The 24,269-nt window shown below is 35.6% G+C and overlaps 1 long non-coding RNA gene and 4 pseudogenes across 1 annotated transcript; all 5 read right to left on the bottom strand.

The window, feature by feature from the left end:
• Nucleotides 1-1,326: 1,326 nt before the first annotated feature.
• Nucleotides 1,327-4,604, bottom strand: LOC109091499 (annotated as a pseudogene).
• A 2,425-nt stretch (nt 4,605-7,029) lies between these two features.
• Nucleotides 7,030-9,614, bottom strand: LOC122136052 (annotated as a pseudogene).
• A 2,826-nt stretch (nt 9,615-12,440) lies between these two features.
• Nucleotides 12,441-12,831, bottom strand: LOC122136068. The gene is made up of 3 exons (XR_006153895.1): nt 12,802-12,831; nt 12,600-12,638; nt 12,441-12,491 (listed from the first exon to the last, which is right to left on the bottom strand). It is a non-coding gene; the product is annotated as an uncharacterized LOC122136068 (long non-coding RNA).
• A 2,837-nt stretch (nt 12,832-15,668) lies between these two features.
• Nucleotides 15,669-17,673, bottom strand: LOC122136067 (annotated as a pseudogene).
• A 1,523-nt stretch (nt 17,674-19,196) lies between these two features.
• On the bottom strand, nt 19,197-21,372 carry LOC122136051 (annotated as a pseudogene).
• Between the last annotated feature and the right edge of the window lie 2,897 nt (nt 21,373-24,269).

The raw sequence follows: 24,269 nt of genomic DNA, 5'->3' as shown, positions 1-24,269 counted from the left end.
CCACTTAAATGCGCACATGCCCTTTAACTAAAAATGCAGATTTTAATGCACTAAAAGTGTCTGAGAAAATTTTGAGAATCCAGTTAAGGTTAAGGTTAAAAATGATGAATGTATTTTTAGATGCACGTACCTTTCTCTATCTCAGATTAAAGCAACAAATAGATAGGCCTACTTCACAAGCTGCTCCTAAATAGTTTGATTCTTCTTTGTTTCTTCTTGTGATTTGGAAACCCAATCAAAGTATGCCACTATGGAGGGAGGACACATCACGAGGAGGCCCGATGAACAAGGTGAAATTATGCAAACAGGATCTAATCAGCTGCATCCTATGTGGAAGTCTTTTTTGTCGAAAAACCCTCATTCCCCTCCTCTTCACGTCACAACTTTATGCTTTACCTTAGCGTTTTAAATAACAAAGTTATTTAAATTATATTAGGCTATTATTTGCAGCTTCCCTTTGTAATTGACGCTTGACTGAGAAATATTGTTGGGAAAACTGTGTTAAAACTGTATTTAATGACCCTAGCGGTGAAAACGAAATGACACAGTTCACATTTTGCTAATTACTGTCCATAAGGTGTGATGCTGATAGTTATTTAGCTAACAAAACTTATTTGGGGTCTTCTAAAGAGGTGTCAGTGATTTAATAATTTTGTCAGGTAGAAAATTTCTCATACAAAACTTTTTCTAAAAATATTATACTTGCTTATGAACGTATTAGTGAATATGCCACATGCTACATTATACAAAAGAAACAAGAGTTCTGTGTTTTTAAAGCACCCCATTGAAACATTTAATTTTAGTTTATCTAACAATAAGAGAAAATATCTTTAAAACTAGGGATTCCTTAAAAAGGAATGACTTGATTTCATGTGTTTATTATTTTATAAATTGTCATTTTCAAAACATTTTCAGTTTTGAAGAAAGGGTTGTTAATCTTTGGTCCTACTTTTGCTGCACCCTTGTGCCCATCAAACACATTACTTGGTAATGTTACTTTCTTTAAAAAAAAAACGGTTCTCTCAATTACCAACTAACAAGTTGCAAGAAAAACAATTTCATATGGAAGGATATTGCTGATTTGAGAGCTTCCAGTATGCACCGCCACATGAATAAATGATGCAGATATATATACATGCATCTCATCACTTAACATAACATAATCTAATCTACACAAAAAAAAAAAATAAATCAAATCATAAATTAAAGTATCTCCTCTCTTTATATAGAGTTTGCTTTATGCAAAAATCATATAAAAAAAAAAAATTATATGTTAGAAAGAAATACAAATTAAACTGGTATTGCTAATTGATCATTTGCCAGACAAGAAATCTGTTATGCCTTGACAAGAATTTATTGGCTGCACAAGACATTTTGCATGTAGTGAATCAACAAATTCAAAGTAGTGTTACTAAGGACAATAAGATTTTATTCTCTCTTTTATTATGAAACGGTCTCATAAGGTCATATCCTATGACTCCTCATCTTTCTTTTCCTCTTCGGGTGCTTCCTCCGTTTTTTTTTCCTCCTCTTTTTTTCTTCCGTCTTTTCCTTTGTCTTCTTCTAACTTCTCTTTCTCTGGCTCTTCCTCTTTCTTTTGCTCTTCTGTTTCTCCTTCCTTCTTTTTCCATCTCTCCTCTTCATCTTCATCCTCCACCACCTCTCCAGCAAAGCGCTCTATCTGAGCAATCCGCCGTTTGATTTCCTTTTGCGTTTCCTCCCGTTCGGCGCAGCAGCTTCTTCACCTTTGGTCTGCATGATTTGCATCGTGTTGTATACTCGGTTTTACACGGTCCTCCAAGTCCCTCTCGTCTGGCTTCAGTTTTGGCAGGGTCCCCAGCTCCAACAAACCATCCTTCAGCAGAATCTGTCTCCCTTTTTTTTTCCTCCAGCATGGCCTTAGCTTCTGGATATTCAGTCAAAGCCTCCATCAGATCATCTTTGGACAGGCAGAAGAGGTCGGAGTATCCTATGCTTCGGATATTGGCCGTTCTTCTGTTCCCGGCTTTGCTGCCCTTGATGTTTAGAATGCTGATTTCTCCAAAGTAGCTTCCATCACCAAGGACAACAAATTGAGTGACACCAATCGTCAGCCACAACAGCGAGTTTGGCCATCCTTTATGATGTACATCTCCCGACCAATATCGCCCTTACGACAGATGTAGTCACCGGGACTGAAGACTTGCGGGCGAAGCTTCAACACCAACTCGATCAGCAGCCATGCTTCACAGTCGGCAAAGATCCGCACCTTCTTGAGGGTATCTAAGTCTCACGTTCATGCCTATCTCCGCCCGTAACTTGTCTGGCAGGTACCTCAGAACCTCTCGTTCATCTTGTGCCTTCTTGTTAGTCCACAGGAAGTCAAACCACTTGATGACACGGATCTCAAGATCCTTGCTGACATGCCGCGCGTGCATGTACTGCTTGATGTTAATCGATCCTGGGCTTGAAACTGAGCCTGGGCCGCGGGTTTCATATTGTGAGATCATTGTAGCAATGTTACCCACAAATGGTGGCAAAGATCAAAGACACCCACCCAGGAAGTCAACCACATGAGAAAGAGGAATTCAGAGTCTAGCTCCGGAGACGGCGTCTCTCCGATGGTGGTGAGGGTAAGAGTGGACCAGTAGAGGCTGAAGGAATATTTTCGCATCAGCTCTCCGAACTCGTCTTCTGCGAGAGAGGGATACACCCATGCATCTGATCCGAACCCAATGGCCTTGGAGAAGGAGAAGTAGAGGCATGCGTTCCAGTGGATGATGATGATGATGTACATGATCAAAGTGCAGATTCGGAAGATGTTAGGATAGTTGGTCATGGTTTCTGAGATTGTGAAGAACTCAAACATGCGGTTGAGGCGGAGCAACTTGTTTATGCGGATCTCTGGGTAGTCTAACCCTAAAACCAAGTAGAAGATGTCTGTGGGTAGCATAGAGATGACATCGATGCGGAACTGGAGACTGTCTTTATACCGCTGAAGAAGGAGATTTTCGTCTTTGACTAGTAAGCCCTGTTCCAGGTAACCTGGTTAAAGAAAGGTGGCATGAAAACATGAAACACTAAACTTTCTGTCGCTTCATTAAAGAGAGACATCCGATCACACTACTGATGTTAGATCAACCTGTTCGTGCTCTGAAGGCCATGTCAGCCAAATAAAGCAGGTCGGAGGTGTAGTCCAGGAGGAACCATATCAGGAGATAATTGTGCTGCAGCTCCTCAAAGCAGGCTCTATGCAAAGAGACACAATTTAAAAGCTCTCAAAAGTATTACACCCATTTATCAAGCTTCCAAAATGTACATATAACTGACTATATTGCCTTCATCATATTTATTAGAGAATATGAATGACTAACGTAGGCGTAAGGAAGCACACTTCAGAGGTTAATAAAAAGGAGACATCTATTTGTATTCTTCTCTTATCTCCTGGTATCCTTGTCTTATTAAAACATGAACATTTAATTATTACCTTGCGATTATAGCTGTCCCAATTGTACATGACAGGAATTGTGATTATAAGCAGCCATTGATAGTACAGGAGTCCCGCTGGGTTAATCACAAACACCTCCTTAGGCCTTGAGAAAATGAATTTGACATGAGCAATAATCGTTTGGAACATTTGGAACATTATCACAGAGTAGAAATAATGGCTAAAAAGTCTGCTACCAACCCCTCCTTTTTTTCTTTTTCTTTCTCCTTCTCCTTTTCCTTTTCCTTCTCTTTTTCCTTTTCCTTTTCTTTTTCCTTTTCTTTCTCATTTTCTTTTTCTTTTTCATCCTTTTGATTCTTCTCCGTTTTTTCTTTCTTCTCTTTCTTTTCTTTTTTCCTATAGGATAAGACAGCAAAATATCTAAACATTATTTATATCCAATCTATCTCAGTTAAGAAACACTTGGTATGCTAATTACTCTTTCTTCTCCTTCTTTTCTTTTTTCTTTTCCTTTTTTCCTTTTCCCCTCTTTTTCTTCTGTCACTATATCCCTACAGAGAGCAAAATACACCACTGTCACTATATTATACATTGCCACACATGCTACATATATTATATACATATTATATTTATATTATATTATATTTAATGATCTTTGATTACTCTTCATTGTTGTTGCTGTTGTTTATGTTAAATACACGTCCTGCACTTGGAGCTGGAATTGGGTCTTCACTGTCCTCCTCTGTGTCCACTTCCATTATTGGAGACATTTGGGGTGGGACTGCAATACCTCCTGATGCAGGTACTACAGTCATAATTCCTTTTCCCCCTAAAGCAACAGGCTAAAAGCAGTGATTTATAATTTACACCATGTTCCCATGTTTGTTGGGTTTAAAAAAGTCATGAAAAAATCTACAATGGAAAAAAATTTTTACTCTAAGAGGACGAAAATTGCCATAAATTCAGATCAAAAACTCACCAACTGTTTTGCTTTAACCTAAATCCTGTCCCATTCTCTCTTGATCAGAAGATTCGCAGAGCCCCTTAGAATTACAGACTTTCTGTCTGGTGAAATGGAAGATACAGTCAAATTACAGCGAGTGTTTTCAAAGGAGGAGTACACTTGTGGTTTATTTGTTCTGTTGCGCTCTGTAATGATATCTCCGACTTGCATGACCCTGAGAAGGATTTAGAGATTAATTAGAGACTAGAGTGACAAAGACAAAGCCTCCTCACTGCCTTCTTGAATGGTACATAATTTATACTCCCTCCAACAGAAGTTCAAAGTATTGGTTAGGCCTATCATTTATACAACTACACTTAGAAATTTAGCAACCTGTTGTTTTTATAATTGTTCCATATTCAGAACTAATTTGTTTAAACAGTTTCAAACAGTTTGTTTCCACCAGAGTGCCGCATCAAGTAAGGCATATGTGAATGAACCACATTTGTTTGTGGTATATTTATTTAAACTGTAATTTCATTATACTTATGCCTGTCTGTCGCAACATTAATAAAAGGTGGTAATTTTTTATGGTGCATGCACTTCCAATGAGCCATAGAGTCAGATGAAATTTTCCTCATGTAGTAAACATCTGCCCCAGTCAGCACTCTTTGCGCGGGGCAGACAGAATCTGCTCTAAATCCTATTAAACACAAGCCCCTGCCCAGCCTTACTTGGGTTCACAGCCACTCACGAAGTAAAAGGGGGAAAAAGCTTTATTAACAAGCCTTTCTAGAGAAAATATATGGCCCTGTGTTGTTGGATATTTCATAGTTTTCCATTTTTTGTTTTTTTTTTTACATTTTCATTTTATATATGGTAGATAGATATTTTTTTTTTTTGTTTTTTAAAACTACATTTATTGGCATATATAAAATTTAGGCACAATCAAAAAACTTTTTTGAACGGGAATTGAAGAAAATTGTCCCAAATTTTCCTCTCTTATTTTTGTGTTGTGAAATAAGAACATTTTTTTTTTTTTTTTCGTTTTTAAATTGGAAAAAAAAAAAAAAAACAGAAGATCAACTTGCATGTTTCCCCCCTGGAAGAAAAAAATTAAGTACAGTTTTTTAACTCCAATCTTTAACAAATCAAAAAGTGTCAACGCGCGGGCGCAAATATCACAAAAGTTTGGCGCATCCAAGTATTTTCTCCTCTGGGAGTCATCAGTGAAGGGTTTGTGGAATATATGGAATGTGGGGTTATTTTGGAAAAAAAAAAAAAAAAAAAAAAGAGAGACCCCAGTTTGAAGAACATATAATATATGTGACGAGTGTTTTTATAGTGCGTTCGGTTTTATTTCTAATGATATTTAGTGTTGTTGTGTTTTTATTATTTCTGTCCATGTGTGGTACTTTCCGATTATAAAAGCGCCTTTAAATTTGCAGAGAGCCTTGTGCACTGTGGTGTGTGTGTGGTCCTGGTAAAACCTGAATCTCAATCCTAAAAGTGCACAGTTTCCTGTAATTTGCGACAATCCTAACACTAAGGTTGTGGGTTCGAGTCTTGGACTGGGGCAAGACCACGACTGAGGTTGCCCTTGAGAGCAAGGCATCGAAAGCCCCAACTGCTTCCCTGGTTTGCCACCAGCATAATGGCTGCCCCACTTGCTCCGGGTGTGTGTGTTCACGGTGTGTGTGTTTGCACTGCTGTGTGTGTGGTGCACTTTGGGATGGGTTGAATGCAGACACACGAGGTGTTCTGAAGTATGGGTCCACCATAATTTGGCTGTATGTCCAGCGTCAGACTTGGTCCCCATACACTTTGTACAGTAATAAAAATATCTATCAGCCTATGGAATGTCCCCGCATAAACAGCTTGAAAAGGCCGCAACGTGTATGTGTGGTCCTGGTATTCCATATGTTATCTGTGGAAACAATCAATCCCCACAAGTTTAGTAATTAACCGGTAAAATCTTTTTTTTTTTTTTTTTTTTTTTTTAGGAGTCGTCCACTGAGGAACCAAGCTTGATCAATTTATAGCGGAAAAGACCTCAGTTAGTGCAAATCTAAATAGATTATAAGGTTTTGTGTGAGGGGGTAGGGTTATAAGAAGTAAGGGCATAGAAAAAACTAGTAACCTGGTGCAGCAAGTTGAACAAAAAATCATTACATCAATGTATACTGGTCGCCGTCCATAAAACATATGGAAATCCAACACGTTTGCAGTGTTGGATGTGTGTGTGTGTGCTGGTGTGTGTGTGCTGGGTGCGTGTGATGTGTGTGGTGTGTGTGGTGCGTGTCGCATGCCTATAGTGAGTGGTTTTCTTCTTCGCACAAAACTATGTTTTGTCCATTTTTATTATTTCCAAAGTGTTACATTTCAGTTGATTAAAGAGGCCTTTAACTAAGAAACTGAAAGAGAAGACATATAACAATTAACGCTGTCTGCAGCAGTATCGGCTCAATTCTTACAGTGAGGTTAATAAAAATTGTCATCTGCTAGGAAACATTTTCACAAACAACACAACAGGAATGTGCCACAGTTTTGTTTCCAGCAAGCCAGTTAGACACGCCCTCTGTCTAGCCAAGTCCCTGTGCTACAATGTTCAGACCATAGAGGTGTGGTCTTAATGTCGGCGATGTGACTGATTGGTTGGTTAGGATCTTGGAGGCGGGTGCTTGTGATCATCTCTCTCAACTCTGCACTGGCAGAGCAGCATCAGGAGCATCAGCCACCAACACCTGTTCTGCACCAGCAGTAGCTCATCAGCCCCACCACCAAATTGGTGTCGATTTCCACAGCGAACTGCTGGTACCTCAGGGATGAGAGACAGAACAACAGCAGCAATGACAGGTTCAACAGGAACCTCTACAGCAACATCCACGGGTGCGGCGATCTCGTTTACGGCAGTAGCATCAACAGTTGCAGCGGTTTTCCAGCAGGTTCAGGTTCGGCTCCAGCCTCAGCTGCTTCTGCTGCTTCTGCACCCTCTGCTTCTTCTGCCCCTTCGGCCTCATCTGAGTTCAACGGAGCAGCCGGCTGGGCCAGGCTGGTAGCCGTAGGGAGGGTAAAACCCACCGAAACTGTGGCTATGGTTGATAGAAAAGTGGGACGGAACTCATGAAGTGCATTATGTTTAAAAATGTGTGATACAAATTTTAATAAGATGAAAAAACCTACAGTTCCTTCCTCATCTCAACCATCTCCTGTGGGTGCGAAAAGAGCGGGGTTGAAAAAAAAGCCCTGAGGAAAAAAAAAAGTTTAAAGATTACTGTCAATGTAACATAGTCCTACTGTGCTTACTGTATTTCCAAAATCAAACACACTCCTAAAAACAAAGGTTTGTAGTAATGCAAAGTAAAACCATTTTGGGTTCTCCAAGGAACTTTTCAGTGAATGGTTCTTAAAAAGAACCCTTTTTTCTTAGTGTTGTTCAATATTTTAATCTGAAGAACTTTTTTCCTTTCTGTAGAATGGAAATGTTCCATGGATATTAAAGGTTCTTCATGGAATCATTGACACCAAACTTTTATTTCTAAGAGTGTATTACCACTCTGTAGTTTTTGCAAAAAGATTGGTAGCAAAGCCATGCTAAAAGCTACAATGCTATCAGCTACTACTCAGTACTACTCAGTACATGTATAATGTATGTTTTTATGTTGTACCCTAAATGATACTTTATATCATAAACAGACGCTAAAAAGAAACAGAAATCATTAAAAGAAAATTATTACAAATATTGATAACATGTTGCTAATCTGCATGGTATAACATGCCTTGACTGACACTGACCCAAAATAGCAATAGCATGTTGCTAGCCTACTGTGCTACAACCTGATATAACGTGGTATAACCTGCCATTACTGAAATTGACCCAAAATAGCAATAGCATGTTGCTAACCTGCTGTGGTGCTTGAGGTGAAACTTGAGGCTGGGCCTGTAAAAAAAGAAAAAAATACTTTTAAAAATGTTTTCAAAAGGTTATCGTTTCTCTTCAAATACTCAAAAATGTGTATGATATATGGTTTTGATAGAATGAGAGGGGTTTACATCAACAGGTGCGGGTGCTGCAGGCGCTGCAGGTGCTGCCTGTAAGGAACATAAAATGTCATCATTTCCATGAAACAGGTTAACTTCTGAGGCATGTTCACAGAGTAAAGTCTTTAAAGTGTCTCTTAAACGTGTCTTAAAAAAAAAAAAAAAAAAAAAAAAAAAAAAAAAAAAACAAAAAAAAATATAAAAAAAAAAAAAAAAAAAACAAAAAAAAAAAAAAAAAAAAAAAAAAAAAAAAAAAAAAAAAAAAAAACAAAAAAAAAAAAAAAAAAAAAAAAACAAAAAAAAAAAAAAAACAAAAAAAAAAAAAAAACCCGTGTGAAGTGGTACAATTTTTAACATACAGGTAATTGAGCACCAGTAGGAACTGCACCAAATCCCTGCAAAAAAACATTGATTACATTATGTTATTATTATTAAATGCCTCTACTGTAGGCTATGTCTTTAGCACCACTGAACTGACCGTTGTTGCTGCAGATGTCCTAACATTCTATAGAGTTCCATCAACTGAAGAGCTGTGTTAGCATGACCAGCCTGCTGCTGGAGAGAAAAGACAATAAGTGTTTATAACAACATTTTAGACCATACATTAACATCCATTGTCCATCGACTCACAGTGGTCTTACCTCATTAGTGCTACTGTCAGGGCCTAAAATGTGCAAAGCAACGAGGAAGGTGTCAAAAATGTGTGAAACTTTGACTTTGTTATGCTGTCTTGAAATCAGAAACGAGGACTTACAGGGGCAGCTAGTGAAGAGCCCAGCAAACACATCAAGAACGCCACTGCTTTCATATTTGCTCTTATGATCCAAAAAGAAAAAAACAAACAAAACTCGTTTGGTGTAGAAACATTAAATACTGTAAGTACATTCTTGAAAATAAAAGGTTCTTCATTGGGCATTCATGGTTCCATGACGAACCTTTAACATCAGTGGAACCTTTCCATTCTACAAAAAGTTCTTTATAGTAGAAAAACATTCTTTAGATTATTAAAATGTTCTTTATATTAAGAAAAATGGTTTCTTTTAAGAACCCAGAATTGTTTGTTTATGGCATTGCTTTTAAAATCATCATTCCTTTTTCGAACCTCTATTTTTAAGAGTGTAACATATCCATGAGTTATAACTCTCTAGAAATGGTAAGAGCTTACCTCTTTTTGAAAATCACAAGGACAACTGGCTGGCTTCTTGGAGTTTAAAGTTGAATGCATAACTACTGAACAAGGCTGGTATATGATACTTAGCAGATCCTGAAACAAGCCAATCATCTCTCAGCAAAGATGGAAATATCTATTTTTTTGCCTTTATTCCTAAAACAAGGTTGGAATTACAACTGTTAATGACTCATTATATATAATTATACATTGTGAAATTCTGCTTGGTGCACAGTTCTTCAAAAAGACAGACGAAAAATGAAAAATGAATTATTATCTACCCGATCCGCCAGACAGGAGGGTTGTCCGTCTCTGGTGTTTGATGGTGAAGTTTGGATATATATGACTTTCAAGGGGCCCCTTTTAGCATGAGGAGTGGGACTTGTGGGCGCCTGCCAAATTGATTGATCTAATTAAAACAAATCTTCACAATGAAGCTCATATTACACATTCTTCTGTACATACATTCTTAATTACAGACTTGATGCACCATTTCTTGCTGATTCATTTAGAGATACAGTAGGTATAAATCTTTTGGATCCTAATTGTTGTGACCATACTGACAGCTTCTTTAGTGCTGTTGTCGTTTGGGTGGAGGACATACACTCTTTATTTTTTTTACCCTATAGTTTGGAGCATTACAAGGATTGATATGCCTTATGCTTTAAGGAATCCACATAAAAGGTTTATAGATATCCACTTGCTGGCTTCAAAAGATTCAGGCAAGAGAGGACATACACTCTTGCTCCCTTTCAGGGTCAATTTTCTAGACAAGATACATTTGAAGATTTTTCATTCATTCATTCATTCATTGGCAGCTGTTTTTCTAGTTTGATACAATATAGTTTTATGTTTAAACATATAGGCTATATAAATGTGTGTGTGTGTGTGTGTGTGTGTGTGTGTGTGTGTGTGCGTGCGTGCGGTGCGTGCGTGCGTGCGTGTGTTATTTTTTTATTTTTTTTTTTTCATTTTATTTATTTTTTTTGCAAAACAACCTTTTATTAATTCTTTTTTTTTTATTAATTAAATTGTTTTATCTTTTTATCTGAAATATCTTATCTTGCCAATATCTTGCCATGGTATTCAGAGGTAAAATATTTTTTGTATAATAATTACTTTATAAATCATTATTTTCTATGATTCAACATTTCATGTCCATTTAACTATTTAATAGTATTCTAACAATTGTGGTAATCACACAATAAAACCCCTTAACTCCACAGAGAAAAAAAAAGGGTAAACTAAAGATTTAAGGCAAAAATATCAACAACACTGAACCATAGCCTTAATACAGTTTATATATTTAAGGTAACAAAATGATTGCATCTATTGTCATAAAATTTTGCTGGCATATTGAAATGATAGACAAATAGATATCTACAGTATGTTGTTTAGACTACCAGAAATACTTGTAGAGCTGAGCAAACATCATAAAAGAAGTAAACTGGCTGTTACTTCACATTTAAATATATATAAGAAATGGATTGATTGCTAACATACTGTAGATCTATTATTTTGTGAGTGCTTGCGTTTTTATTTTTTGAATGCATGTAAAAGAGACTAGTAGAATTCCTGATGACCTGGCATTGCAAAACTTTTCATAGTTAACTCTTTAAGTTCCCTGAATTTTGTTTGTATGAGCATATTAAATAAGTTTCTAATTTGATATACACACACCTTCAAGCTTTCTTAAGGTTGAACATGGTCTAATAAAGTGTTTGCTCTACTAAAGTTTTAACGAGCATGAATTTAATTATACTGATCATGCTGTATCATGTTTATTATACTGCAGAATGTTCGAGGTGAGGGTGCATAGTATTTCACTGTAACCTTGCAAAAAAAATATTTTTAAACTTTGAAAAAAGATATGTTTTGTATTATTTTAATTGCATTTAAAAACTGCATCTCCTGCTTTAGGATAAAAAGTACAGATACATTTTTTAAAAGTTTTGTTTAATCGACTTTATTACTGAAAACACTACTCACAAAAGGCCTAGATTAGAAAATATTCATTTAAATTTGTTCAGTTTTTCACATCAGCATAAGATCAAACCAGCACATTTCAATCTGTATACCATGCAATTACAGAACTTAAAAATTTTTGTTCTACATATGGTAATCATCTTCTTCACGTTAAAAAATCAGCATCATTTTAAATTATTATTCCAGAAAAAAAAAAAAAAAGGATGTACTAATTCTAAATAGCATTAGACAAAAAAGTTTAACACACTCTTGTTGTTTGGCTGTTGTTGTCTCACTCAGCTTCAAAGATGTGCCTGTGGGCATAAGAAAGTATATGTTAAACATGCATGAAGGAGTGATTTCAAACAATGTCGAAAACAATATTAAACAATATTGTGATGCAATTCAAAGGTAGAATGAATGAATCAAATTCAGATACACCATAGCAGTATCTCACCGGTCTTCATGGCTTGTTAGACACCTGAAAAAAAATAAGGATAATTAACAGGTGTGTGGCACACATAATCTGCTGTTTCTGCAAAACTGCTGCTGACATATGAGATTCACAAGTTCTCATTTTGGTTAAACATCCTGGCTAAATGCAGCACTGAAGGAGTAATTATGTTGTCAAATCAGAGCTTTGCTGAGGGTTGTGTTTTTAAGCTTCTCACACATATTCATTCAAACCCACACACACCTGTGCTGTCTGAGCCTGCTGCTCCGGCTCGGTTTGCTGCTGAGCCTCTTGGGTTTGTGGAGGAGCATCCTGGAATGGGTGGGTTCTGTGTAAAATTGCAATAAATCTCACCGTGCTTCAGGATTCAGTCTTTCAGCAAATTCCAATAACAGTGCAAGTGATTATGAAACCACAGAAGCTCAAAGCGTAATTGTCTCACCACAGGTGGCTGCTGGGGAACTGTCTGTGGCATAAAATCGAAGGGGAAGACCTGTATATTCACAAACATATAAAAGATCACATTCAAACAAATATTCACAAACATGTTTTTTTTTTTAAATAATAATGTCAAAATGTTGAATTAATTCCAAGAATTTACATTTGGAATTTGAGGTATCAGGGGAACATTGGGTTGGTCCTGAAATCAAAACAACATCTACACTGTTACCTTTAACTTCAATTAAATTGGTTACAATATTACCATCAGCATTTTATACAGATTTACAGTTTCAAAGCAATGCAACTTGGGTTTTTTTTTTTAGTGTAGGCTAGTTCTCGCAGAAAAAAACAACAATCGTTACCTGACGCTGACTGAAGTCATAGGGGTAAAACTTAAGGAGAAAAACAACCAAACCACCAATTATTTTTGCTGAATCACAAAATTATGTTTATTTTTCTGTAATTTAATGAGACATTTGCAGAGGCTAAAGCAACACTCTACATAAGTGACTTTATACAGAGTGTACTTAAACAGCTCTAGTCTTTGATGAATGTGGTCTGTTCACTCACGATTTCCCACGCTTTTTCTGCCAGGAACTTTAGGGAGAGAGTATTTGATGAACGCTTGTGTAGGGAATGACTGAGAACACACACACACAGAGACAGAAAGAGAGAGAGAGAGATGCCACAGCGTCAGTAATAGCGGTAACCATGTTCTATTCTTTTCGAATACACACGTTGTATATTGATTCAACTGACTGAGCTAAGTTTAACAAAAAGGCAATGGTAGATGACAAGTGTTTCGCAAGCCTGCAGAGAGAAAACCTTTACCGACTTACCGATGCGCCAGCTGCTCCCCCTACTGGAGTAGCGGGGAATCGCGGAGGGAAAATCTATTTGACAAAAATATAAATAAATTAATAATAATAATAATAATACGTTTAGGTTGTTATACAGCACACACACTATAATTTGTTGTTGTGTTTTGTTGTTTATTCAGGTAATCTAAAATGTGACTGTCTTTGAAATCCATGGAGGAAAGTCTTAAAATCTTATTATTAGAAGCATCAAAGTTTGATTTCAACAATTAATTTCACTACGATTTCGATCTTTGAGTTGGGTTTTTACAGCCAGGGCCACAAATGTGATTCATGTGGTACCATTAAATTTTTTTTTTTTTTTTTTTTTTTTTTATGTAAGTCAATACATTTATTTTTAAAAATATATATAAAAATTAAATGATTATTTAACATGACTCAATAAACCTGAATATATCCGGTTACACTAACCTATTAAAAATATTTTAAGGGTTAGATCAGGTACACTAACCTAATAAAAGTAATACACTATACTTTTTTCAGGTCATCTTAAATATGCTTCATGTGGTACCATCTTTAATAAAACAATAAATAAATTAAATTAATTAAGTAAAAAATTATTAAATTACATTTTTATTTAATATGACTGAATAAACCTGAATACATTGGGTTACAGAAACCTAACAAGTAATTTTAAGGGTTAGGGCAGGTAGAAATGACTACTTCAGGTACCAAAAGGACATATTTACAGCAGGGTTAACTAAAACTAAAACCATAAAACTATTTTTTTTTTAGACTATTATTTAGAAACTATATATATATATTTGAAAAATAAAAAATAAACAATACAAAAAAACCCACAACAAAATTACTAAAACTTTAACTAAACTAAAAATAAAAACTAATTCAAAATATTATTTAAAACTACAGTAGTAATTCAATAAAAAAAAAAAAAAAATATTACAAAAAAAATTATACTAAACTATCCTTGTTTTTACAAAGTAGCCTGGTACCACTTTGAATTGTTATATTTAAGGTATAATAATAATAAAAAAAGCCCATACGATTTCCATGCTGATTGGAGCGTTCAGACCAGGATGTGGCTGTGATGGTATTCCCTGGAAGCCACCATTATTTCCCTAAAATACAAATGAAAGGAGTTAAAAATTAATTTAAGTGGATGCCTAAAAAGAACATGTTGAGTTCAGTTATAATTACAATGTTCAATTCATGTTCTGTAACAACCTCAGGAGAGTCAGTTAAACCTATAAATCATATAAACACATGTCACAGAGTAGCATGTCATCATACAGTGTAATATTATAGAGCTATTTTCATCATGAAACTGGGTGCAATGTGTTGATTATGGTTAAAAAGCAAAAGATTCCGAAGACTGTTTTGCTGTTTATGGATACGGAAAAGTCAAGAATGTTCATTTGTGGTTAACCCCACCTGCTTCGGGTTGCCATAATGAGGGAGATAATTGAAAAATGGTGAAAGCTACAGAGAGATATAAACACACATGGAAAAAAAGGATCAGTTTCAACAGCTGGGCGACCCAGAGACATAAAACAAGCTTTGAGAACTACAAAGACATTCCTAAGAAAAGGTTTAAGATGTACTTACTGGTGCTGCAGATACTGCACCAGCCAGAAGAAGACACAGGAGAGATGTCCACATGTTTATGGATTCACCAACCTTATACAAACAAAGACGTGAGCTAAGACTGTCAAAAACCAATGAAGAAGCACTAGTGCTGAGTGATAACATAAAAAACAGAACCACTTACAGTGCACAAAATGGTCAACCAGCTTTCTCACCTTGGCTGCAGGTAGAGTCACTAGCTCTGAGAGTTTTCATGCTTTTATTTGGTCTCTGGCTTAGCGCTTAGCCAAATCCCTCTCAGACTAGACTTTATTATGACCTCACAGATAGAGAAAGATGGTTATTGAGAAAATGACCTGTAGTCAGACATTTTCTGCCTGTCTGTCAGCTATTATTATAATGATGATAGTCGTGGGGAGTGCTGATATCACCAGCCTGTGTTTCTGAAGCTATATTTTGAAGGTACCAAATATCAGTGCTATCAAAAAAGTGAGTTTGTTTTTTGTGTATGAACTTAGTGGAGTTTAATTGCAACTAAAAAAAAACAATGTCAGGTTTGGAAGAGCATTTTTTGGGATGATATTTATTATCAGCTAAACTAGGAATTGTTATGTATTTGTATTAACAGCATACAACAATAATCATAACAACAAAATAACACACACAAGGAGGTAAGGGATTGATTGAACGGTTTATTATAAATCAAGATTTAAAAAACATGTTAGCAAAAAAGCGATGATTTTTATGGCTCTCATGCATCAAGCCACTGAGAAAGCACATTTTGATTGATCGTCATTATTTCTAATGCAGGAAAAGCATTTACGCAGTCAATTTGTTAAACACTACAAGCAGCTTCTTTGTCATTCAGGAATTGGTGGTCAGCTTATCTGTTCATCTGTGAGAGAAGAAAAAAAGAAGGCTTTAGAAATGTGTCGTATTGTATAGAAAGGTTTCTATTATATTGTTTATGTAAGAATAATATGTTGCTCAAAGCTGTAACAGTTTTTACTCAGAAATTGCAAGTAAATTTCAAAATTAATAATTACAAAGAAAGGCAACAACACACTGATTAAACATGAAAATTTGAAGTAGAATGACTTAAATAGACTTTTCTTGTATAACCTACTCCAGTAATCTTTCTTTTATTTACAAAATATTTTTTTTCTCTATGTAAAATATCAGTGTGAGTGACCAGTGTATTAAGTTGCATTTTCCATTAAAAAAAAAAAAAAAAAAAAACTGTTAAACTGATGACATTACAGCATTATGATGGATATATAGGTTAATTATTACTGAACCGACCAGCCTGGTTTAGTCATCATGATCATCATCATCGTCCTTTGGAACAGGGGCCTAAAAAATACCAAAAAATGAGAAATAGCCACATATATATATGTGAAATTATAATAAATATTACAAATGTTCAGTTTGGACTGTACTGGGGCAGCAGGGGCAGCAGGGGCAGCAGGAACAGCAGGAACAGCAGGGGCAGCTGGAACAGCTTGAGGAAAGCCGAATGGGTACAGCTAGAAAACAGAGGAAAATAAATTCACTTCTACATAATTGGGAAGAAATGGGGGCATCATACTGGAGATTCACATTGTGTGTAACAGTAGACAATTATAAAAGGTGGAAACACATACAACTTCAATGCTTTTTCTCTGCCTCCAGGCTGGGGAATCTCATGCTTAATGAAGCCACGGACAGGTTGAGCCTGTGGAGAATAAGACAAAATGAGGATCGATTGCATGCCAAACTAGCAGGCAATAATGAATACACTGTAAAAAGAAATTAAAACTAGTTGAAACTTACAGGAACTCCAGCTGCAGCCTGCTGAGCTGCCAAGAGCTGATAAAATAAAATAAAATAAAATAAAATAAAATAAAATAAAATAAAATAAAATATAAAATTACAATAAAAAAAATAAAATAAAATAAATTATAAATTAAATAAAAATTAAATTAAATTAAATTAAATTAAATAAATTAATATCTGTGCAATATATTATTGAGTGATGCTAAAACAAATCTATTTCACAAAGTTTACACTTACAATTTCGACTTCAGAAGGTCTAGCTGCAGCAGCAGCCGCAGGAAGACCCTGTAGATCATTATACACACTTCTTATATAATACAAACTGCAGTATTATCAAATATATATATATATATATTACTATACATAAACTATATATTCCTATATGCTATGATCCATTTCATTTAGGCTGTCATTTTAAATAAGAAATCTGTATTTATTTCATGTTTGGACCAAACTAACCTGTGGAGCCAGGACAGGTTTTGTACTCTAGTTCATAATACATCGATTGCTGTGGGTCAAAAAACACAGGACAGTCAAAGCTGGTATCACATATTCTCTTGTCATAGCTGATTCATGAATATATATATAACAGACAAATACTGTAGATGACGTACCGGAGCGCAGTAGGCCACTCCAATGACAAATGCCAGCAAAAAGAGAGTTCTCATGTTGAATGATAATGTCTGAAATGAAACGTGAAATACACATTTTTGTGAAAGATATAGTTTCATTGTTCAGTATCTTATATGTAATCATCTACAACAGGATCTAGAACTAGAATTAGACCTTCAACCCCAAACAGCAAAGTTACTGATGAACATTTATTAAATTTAATGGTGCCTTACCTTTAATTAAGACTGATGAGCTTGATCAGGGATTGTTGAGGAGGATTTTGTGATACTGCTCTCTAGATTTACCCCTTTTATTCATTTTGAAAACAAAAGGCCCATAACATCAGCATCTCATTGGCTTTGGTGACCAGCCAAGTTCCTTTATAGAGAACAAAAAACATGCGTTCAAAGCACGAATACATATTTTCTTATCTCGAAGCCAAATTTTTGCTGTGCTTGTAATTATATTGAAATCTGGCAAGATTCATTAAAGGTATGTGACAGTATAGAACAAATAAATCAAACGCAATCCAAAAATACATTTATGGCAAAGCTGATGAAATCATAATATCTGACAGCACTGTTCTCACTTGTCTAAACTGTAAAAACCATCTGCCTGGCTGAGCATGCATAAATAATATATATAATAAATACTAAAATAAACAAAACCACTGTACCTTAGCAATGTTTTTAACTTATTTTCTATTGAATATAAATGGTTCTTGCAATATTGTGTGAAAAGAAATATATACAGTACCACTTTCTTTGAGTTATAATCTGGATTTACATTTTTTGGGAAACATCAGTGAAAGTCAGTAATTTGACTTTGCTGCCTTTCATGTAAAGATTTACGAAGTCATTTACGAAGTTTAAGAAATAAAACTCAAGGTTTTTATGTTCATTTTTTCATGTGTGGTTTAAAACTTTGAACTTCACTCTGCTTTACGATGCCATAGAAAAACATTTTTGTCTAATTGGTTCCTTAAAGAACCTTTAACATCTGAAGAACCTTTCTGTTTCACAAAAGCTTCTTTGTGGCGAATGAAGGTTCTTCAGATTATAAAAAGGTAAGTAAGAGATGGTTCTTTAAATATCCTTTGACTGAATGGTTCTTTGTGGAACCAAAAATGGTTCTTCTATGGCATCGCTGTGAAGAACCTTTAAAGCACCTTTATTTTTAAGTGTTTAAATAGTTTATTGACATTAATCTTGTTGTAATTTGTATTTTTGGATACCTTTAGCCTACAGTGTGCCTCCATACATTTGCTAATCATACAAAAATGTATCAGTAAACTGGACCTTGAAAAATTTATCACAGAATTTAATAAAATTCTTCTATTAATTTTTAAAAGTAAGTTAACAGTAGATGGGTTCCCTGATCCTCTATAAACAGGGCGATTCTGATGGGCATTAATAATCAGGAACGCTCTACACTGTAATTCTATACTTTTCCCTGAGTTAAGTGTTGTGTGTGCACATTTTTCCAGTACTATTAACACTGCTGACACTTGATGACAATTATACTGTATGCAACACAGATGGAGCCTCAGGCTGTAATTAACTTAGTATTTAATTACAAGTCAGATATATATGTTGAGGCCCACACACATAGTTCACAGTAGGCTACAAAAGACAGACATAATTAAAAAAAATTATTAAATTAACATTTAGACTAATCCACACAAAGGCACAACTTTAGTTCATATCTCTTGTGCATAGAATAAAAGATAAATAAAACAGCAAAAAATAAACAAAACAAGCCAAAAAAATAAATGAGACCTGGCTGTAAAAAAAAATATATGAAAAATTACCTGAATTGCTATGAAAAACATTTAAAAGCTTCCATTATGCTCCAATTTATAGAGCATTAGCATGATATAATATGCATATTTGCAGTAAAGATTTGTCTTAGGGGTGCATATCAGTGTTAGTGTTGACAGTATCAGAACGCAGTGGTGGGGACGCTGGTACGAGAGCTTCTTTGTATTTTGGTGTTGGGAATGTAGGATCACTGTGATGGAGATCAGACTGGACAGTGTGCACAACTGCAGAAATGAAAGGCCCATGATCTGAATCCAAAAGTCCAGTGTTGGCTAAGGGGTCTTCAGCAGGCAGGACGCGACACACACGGCACTCACTCGTGGTCCTGCATGCTAGCAGTCCTACTAGGCAGTGCTCTATTATTTGGATGGGATCCACCAGTCACAGATATGGTATTCCCACTGGGTGGTTACAGCTAGAACGCTGGGTAGCTGAACTTCAGAAGATGATGGAAAGGTGCTAGAGTGGAAGGTATTGGTCAGTCTTAAAGGGCTAACTGTACAACATGCGTCTCATGTTCTTTGTGTGTCTTAATTAGAGATTTAGGCTAAGGTTTATTCATTCCAATACATACAATCATGTTCTTTGTGTGTCTTAATTAGAGATTTAGGCTAAGGTTTATTCATTCCAATACATACATTAAAAAATAAAGATACAGTGGTGTCAGAAGTTATGAGATATATATCAAATATATCAAAGTCTTCTTTTTTAGGTCACTAATTAAATAAGAAAATATGTGACATTGACATTAATTCTAATAATATAATAAAATATATGTGGCTGTAATATAATATAATATAATATAACCACATTAATGCTAAAAGAAGCATCTCCACTAGTGTTCTAAGACTTTTAAACATCATTGCCGTCTAGTTTTTACGCCTGAAGTTCCTCAGAGCGCAATCCACCATATGGTCCAGCCTTTAAAATGCATTTACATAAGGAATCACACCCAAAATAAAACATACTTATGATGAATCAATATTCGATTTGAAATCTATTTAAACTGATTCATTTACCATTCGTTGTTGAATCTGTGGAACCATGTAAAGAAATTGATGAACCTGTGGAAAAACACATGATTATTTTTTCAAAAAGCTAGAGCTGCTTGAATCCCGAAAGTTTGTGTTGATACCTGCTGTTGCTGAGGCTGGTTTAGAGCTTGTGTTTGTTGTTTTGTATCATCAATGGCTGTGAAGCTGGAACTGCATTAGTGGGATATTGTTGAGATGTTTGCATGCTGGAAAGCTGGCACTCCATAGGAAGACTGATGATGATGGAAAGAGGCAAGAGAGAAATAATGTAAAGTTAGGAATTAGAAGACTGACAAGTGTGCAAAAATAAGAGCATTTTGGGCCAGATGATATTCAATGAAAAGACTGAATGAACTGAATGACTCCTCTTGGGATTGATAAATGATAAATATGCTGAGCTGACAAACTGCTGACAGAGATTTTATTAGCATGCACACATTTTACTGATACATGAGCCAGTGTATATGTAAACTCTTTTTGACACATGGAGTTAATAGTGCAGCAGGTTTCCTCAATAAATCAAAATGCTTCAGATCTGACACACAGAAGAAGATTTCCTCCAGCAAAATATTTCTGATAATTTACCAAACAGTTTAAAGTACAAAGGCTTGCTTGAGGGTTACATAGCAAAAGTTAATTAAGTTTGGCTTTGGATCTCAAATCAGAATAAACCTGCTGAACCCAGACGGTCTTTCAGCTCTTCCTGTGGCGTTATTTCTGCTGACTTCAAACAAAATCAAACATATTTCCGATATTGTTGCTGAATGAAGATGGAAACACTCTTACTGGTGGGTTCCTTGATTGTGGTCCAACTGAATAATAGAAAAAACTGAAATAATACAGTAAAAATACAATACAGTGTTTTATTATGCTAAAAGCATTTTAAATTCTATATATACAGCCATTTAGGAGATCTATGAAAAGGTTGATTGAAAATGAATAGTATCTAAGTTACATAATCAGTGAAAGGTGACTTTCAAATGATGCATTCAGTGTTATAAATTATGAAATATCACTTTTTGCTGCACCTCAGATTTATTAACGCAGTAGTGCATTCCACAGAGAAGTTAATAAACATTTATCAATTAGCATGAATGAAGTATGATTTCTATAATGTAACCCTGAAATATTTCGAAACTACTCAAGTTTTAACTGGATGAACATCAGTGACTCACCGGAACGCCAGATGTTCCAGCTAGAAAACATACAAGCAACGCTAGAAGCCTCATTTGTGCCATATAAAGATACACAATAAATACTATGCACCACACAGCATGGAAAAATATGAAATTAATAGCTAATATTGCATGACAGAAAAAAAAAAAGCCAAACACTCACTTTAAAATCCTTTAAATACAACACAAAATTATAAGTTGAGAAGGGTGTACTTAAACACTGTCCTTTCCTCAAGCATCCAATCAGCTCTGGAGAAAAATTGGGAAATAGGCTCTGACCTCAGACAATATAAAACCTCAGACCATAATTTATTGTACAATCCAGAGAAAACACTGATAGTGGTGTGAATGAATCATCAGATTAACCCTTTTGAAACATTCAACATATCCAGATGAGGAGTTGATTTGATATATTGGTTGAGTTTTATAATACTAAAATTCAATGAATAAAATATCAATTTGATCATAAAAACTATGTGTGTTTTGTGTTAGTCAAACATAAGTTAATTTATTCTCACAGTGTGTAAATTTTCCATAAAAAAAACATGATAGCATGTAAGCATCAGAGAACTAAGAAATATGGTTTGTTTCAATAAATCACAACGTTGTGTTCACCCACACCAGAATCCTTTGTCTCATCTGAGGTTGCATCTCACTGATTTCACCTTTCCTATGTTGGTTAAGGGAAAACCACAGTTAGCTTCTGAAAAGGCACTTTGGTTCAGTTAATGACAGTATAATTCTGTCATTCCCACAGTTAGAAATATACTCATTTCACATTGTGGTGAGATAACTGTTATTATTAAGTTGGGTTCAGACCACATAGGAATGCAGACACAGACAACCGTTTTAACGAAACAACCAGGAATTCCTCAAACATGACTGGATATGCAAACAACACAAACTTCATTTGAAAAAAACAATTAAGACAGTGCATAGACTGTACGTAGCAGTGATTCTATCTCTGGCTAAGATTCATCTGAAGACATTTCCTCAGAAGATAGACTGTGTTTAATAAGTATGTAGTGACTCAGGAGTCATACTGTCCCGCCCAAAACAATCTCAAAATCTCAAAATTACATATCCACCTCTTTTTTCTATTGACACTTGGACCACACCTAGTGCACAGTGCCTCAGAGTTGCATACATTGACCATTACATTAAACAAGACTACCAAGGTATTTCAAATGACTAAAGATTCATTCAGAAATCATTTTCAGTTCATAATTTTGGGTGTCTATGCATGTCTTATATTGGCATTTGGTCACATAGCTAGGAAGGCTAGTTGTTGGATATTTTTCCAAAAAATAAATAATTGTTTTACTGTAATGATTATAAATATGTAGGTAATATGTAGGTAACATAAGCGTATTCAGGAGCAGTGTATAGAAAACGTATTTCTCTAATGAAGGGTTTACCAACTAAATAAATGTTAAAAGGGAAAAGTCGTTTTTATTATTTATTTATTTCTTAATAACAAACCAAAAAGCATGTTAAATATGTTTAATTCATTATGTTTTATTGAAAGCATTACATAAAATCTCAAAGGTACTTTAAAGTAAATCATTTGGTCGTTGTTCAGCTACAAAACGACTTCTGCTCAATGAGCCATCTCCTCGGACGACAGTTGTGCTGATGACTGGGGGTCTGGGTGAGGCTGTGGCTGCTGGGGCCGGAGTCAGGGCGGGGGAAGGAGCCGGGACCGGAGTCAGGGCAGGGGAAGGTGCCGGGGCTGGGGCTGGGGCCTGGGGCCGGGACTGACGCGGCAGGAGGGACCATAGAAAGGGAAACAGAGGTCCAGGCTTCACATAGTAGTCGTGTGACCTCCAGGAAAAATAGTGCCCATATATCCTCTAGAGCAAAGATATTATAAAACGGTGACACAGTGTGGGGATCAATTTGAGAAAAATATGCATTTTTAAAAAAAATTAACTTTTGTTTTGATTAGGAGCACTCTGAGTTTACCTCATCACTGCCAGAGGAGCTCCAGGGTTTATTACGGTGACAGAGCTGTGGGGAATACAAAATGACATGATATCATTGTCATTTAATAAAGTTTCATACAATGTTGTTTGAGGCTTTAATGAGCTGGGCTACTCAGTTATGTCACATCAGCATTACACAGCCGTCCTTGAGAAAAGGAAAATCCTATGTTAGTAGTACCCAGCATCACTTTCAGAACAACAACAACCTAACTTACAGCTCCCAGAGGGAATGAGCCACAGCATGGTCAGTAAAAATGAGACTTTTCATTGTGGGGTGGCACGTTTTTGAACCTTATTTAGAGGGGGGGGGGGGGGGGGGGCAAGGTCAAATAAAAGCACAGTGAGTCATTATAATAGCAATTCAGTACTGATATACTGATATTTAACAGACCAAGCATTTTAAGTGCACATTCATAGACAGAATAAACAAGATTTAAAGGGCACCGTGCGACCTTGTTTTGCCTCCAAGTATTATAGTTAGCACACAGAGAGATCACCATGAGCAGACCAAAAAAGAGCTTGAGGGAAACATTTACAAAATGCAGACAACTAATGTCAACAATTTTGTCACAAAAAGCTAAGTGAAATCTTTGATATTGATATTTCAATCTCAAACTTAAATTCCAAAATGATATTCTTTCTAATTCCTGTAGTGGGATCATTCTTTTAAAACCACAATAGTTTAAGAAGTACATGGGGTGGATAATGAAAACACAAATAGTTTCACATTTCATGTCAGGCTGGGGCAAAATGATCTCACATATATTGTAAAGGTTGGAAGAAAACTTCTGTTTAGATGTTAAATGGATGTACATTGCTGTTTCGCTGCTCGTATTTTCAGTACATCTCCCAACCCCTGACCGGGTTTTACATGTTTTCCTTCTTAAAAGCCTATCCAATTGTTTTCTGTGCTCACAGTTGTTCCCCCACCAAGGCCCTATAAATATCAGCCTGTTTATTAATGGT

This window comes from Cyprinus carpio, chromosome B1 (genome assembly GCF_018340385.1).
Source record: "Cyprinus carpio isolate SPL01 chromosome B1, ASM1834038v1, whole genome shotgun sequence".
In the NCBI taxonomy this organism is placed as follows: Eukaryota; Metazoa; Chordata; class Actinopteri; order Cypriniformes; family Cyprinidae; genus Cyprinus; species Cyprinus carpio.
The sequence above is the reverse complement of the archived record's forward strand: the minus strand, read 5'-3'. Positions and strand labels throughout refer to the sequence as shown.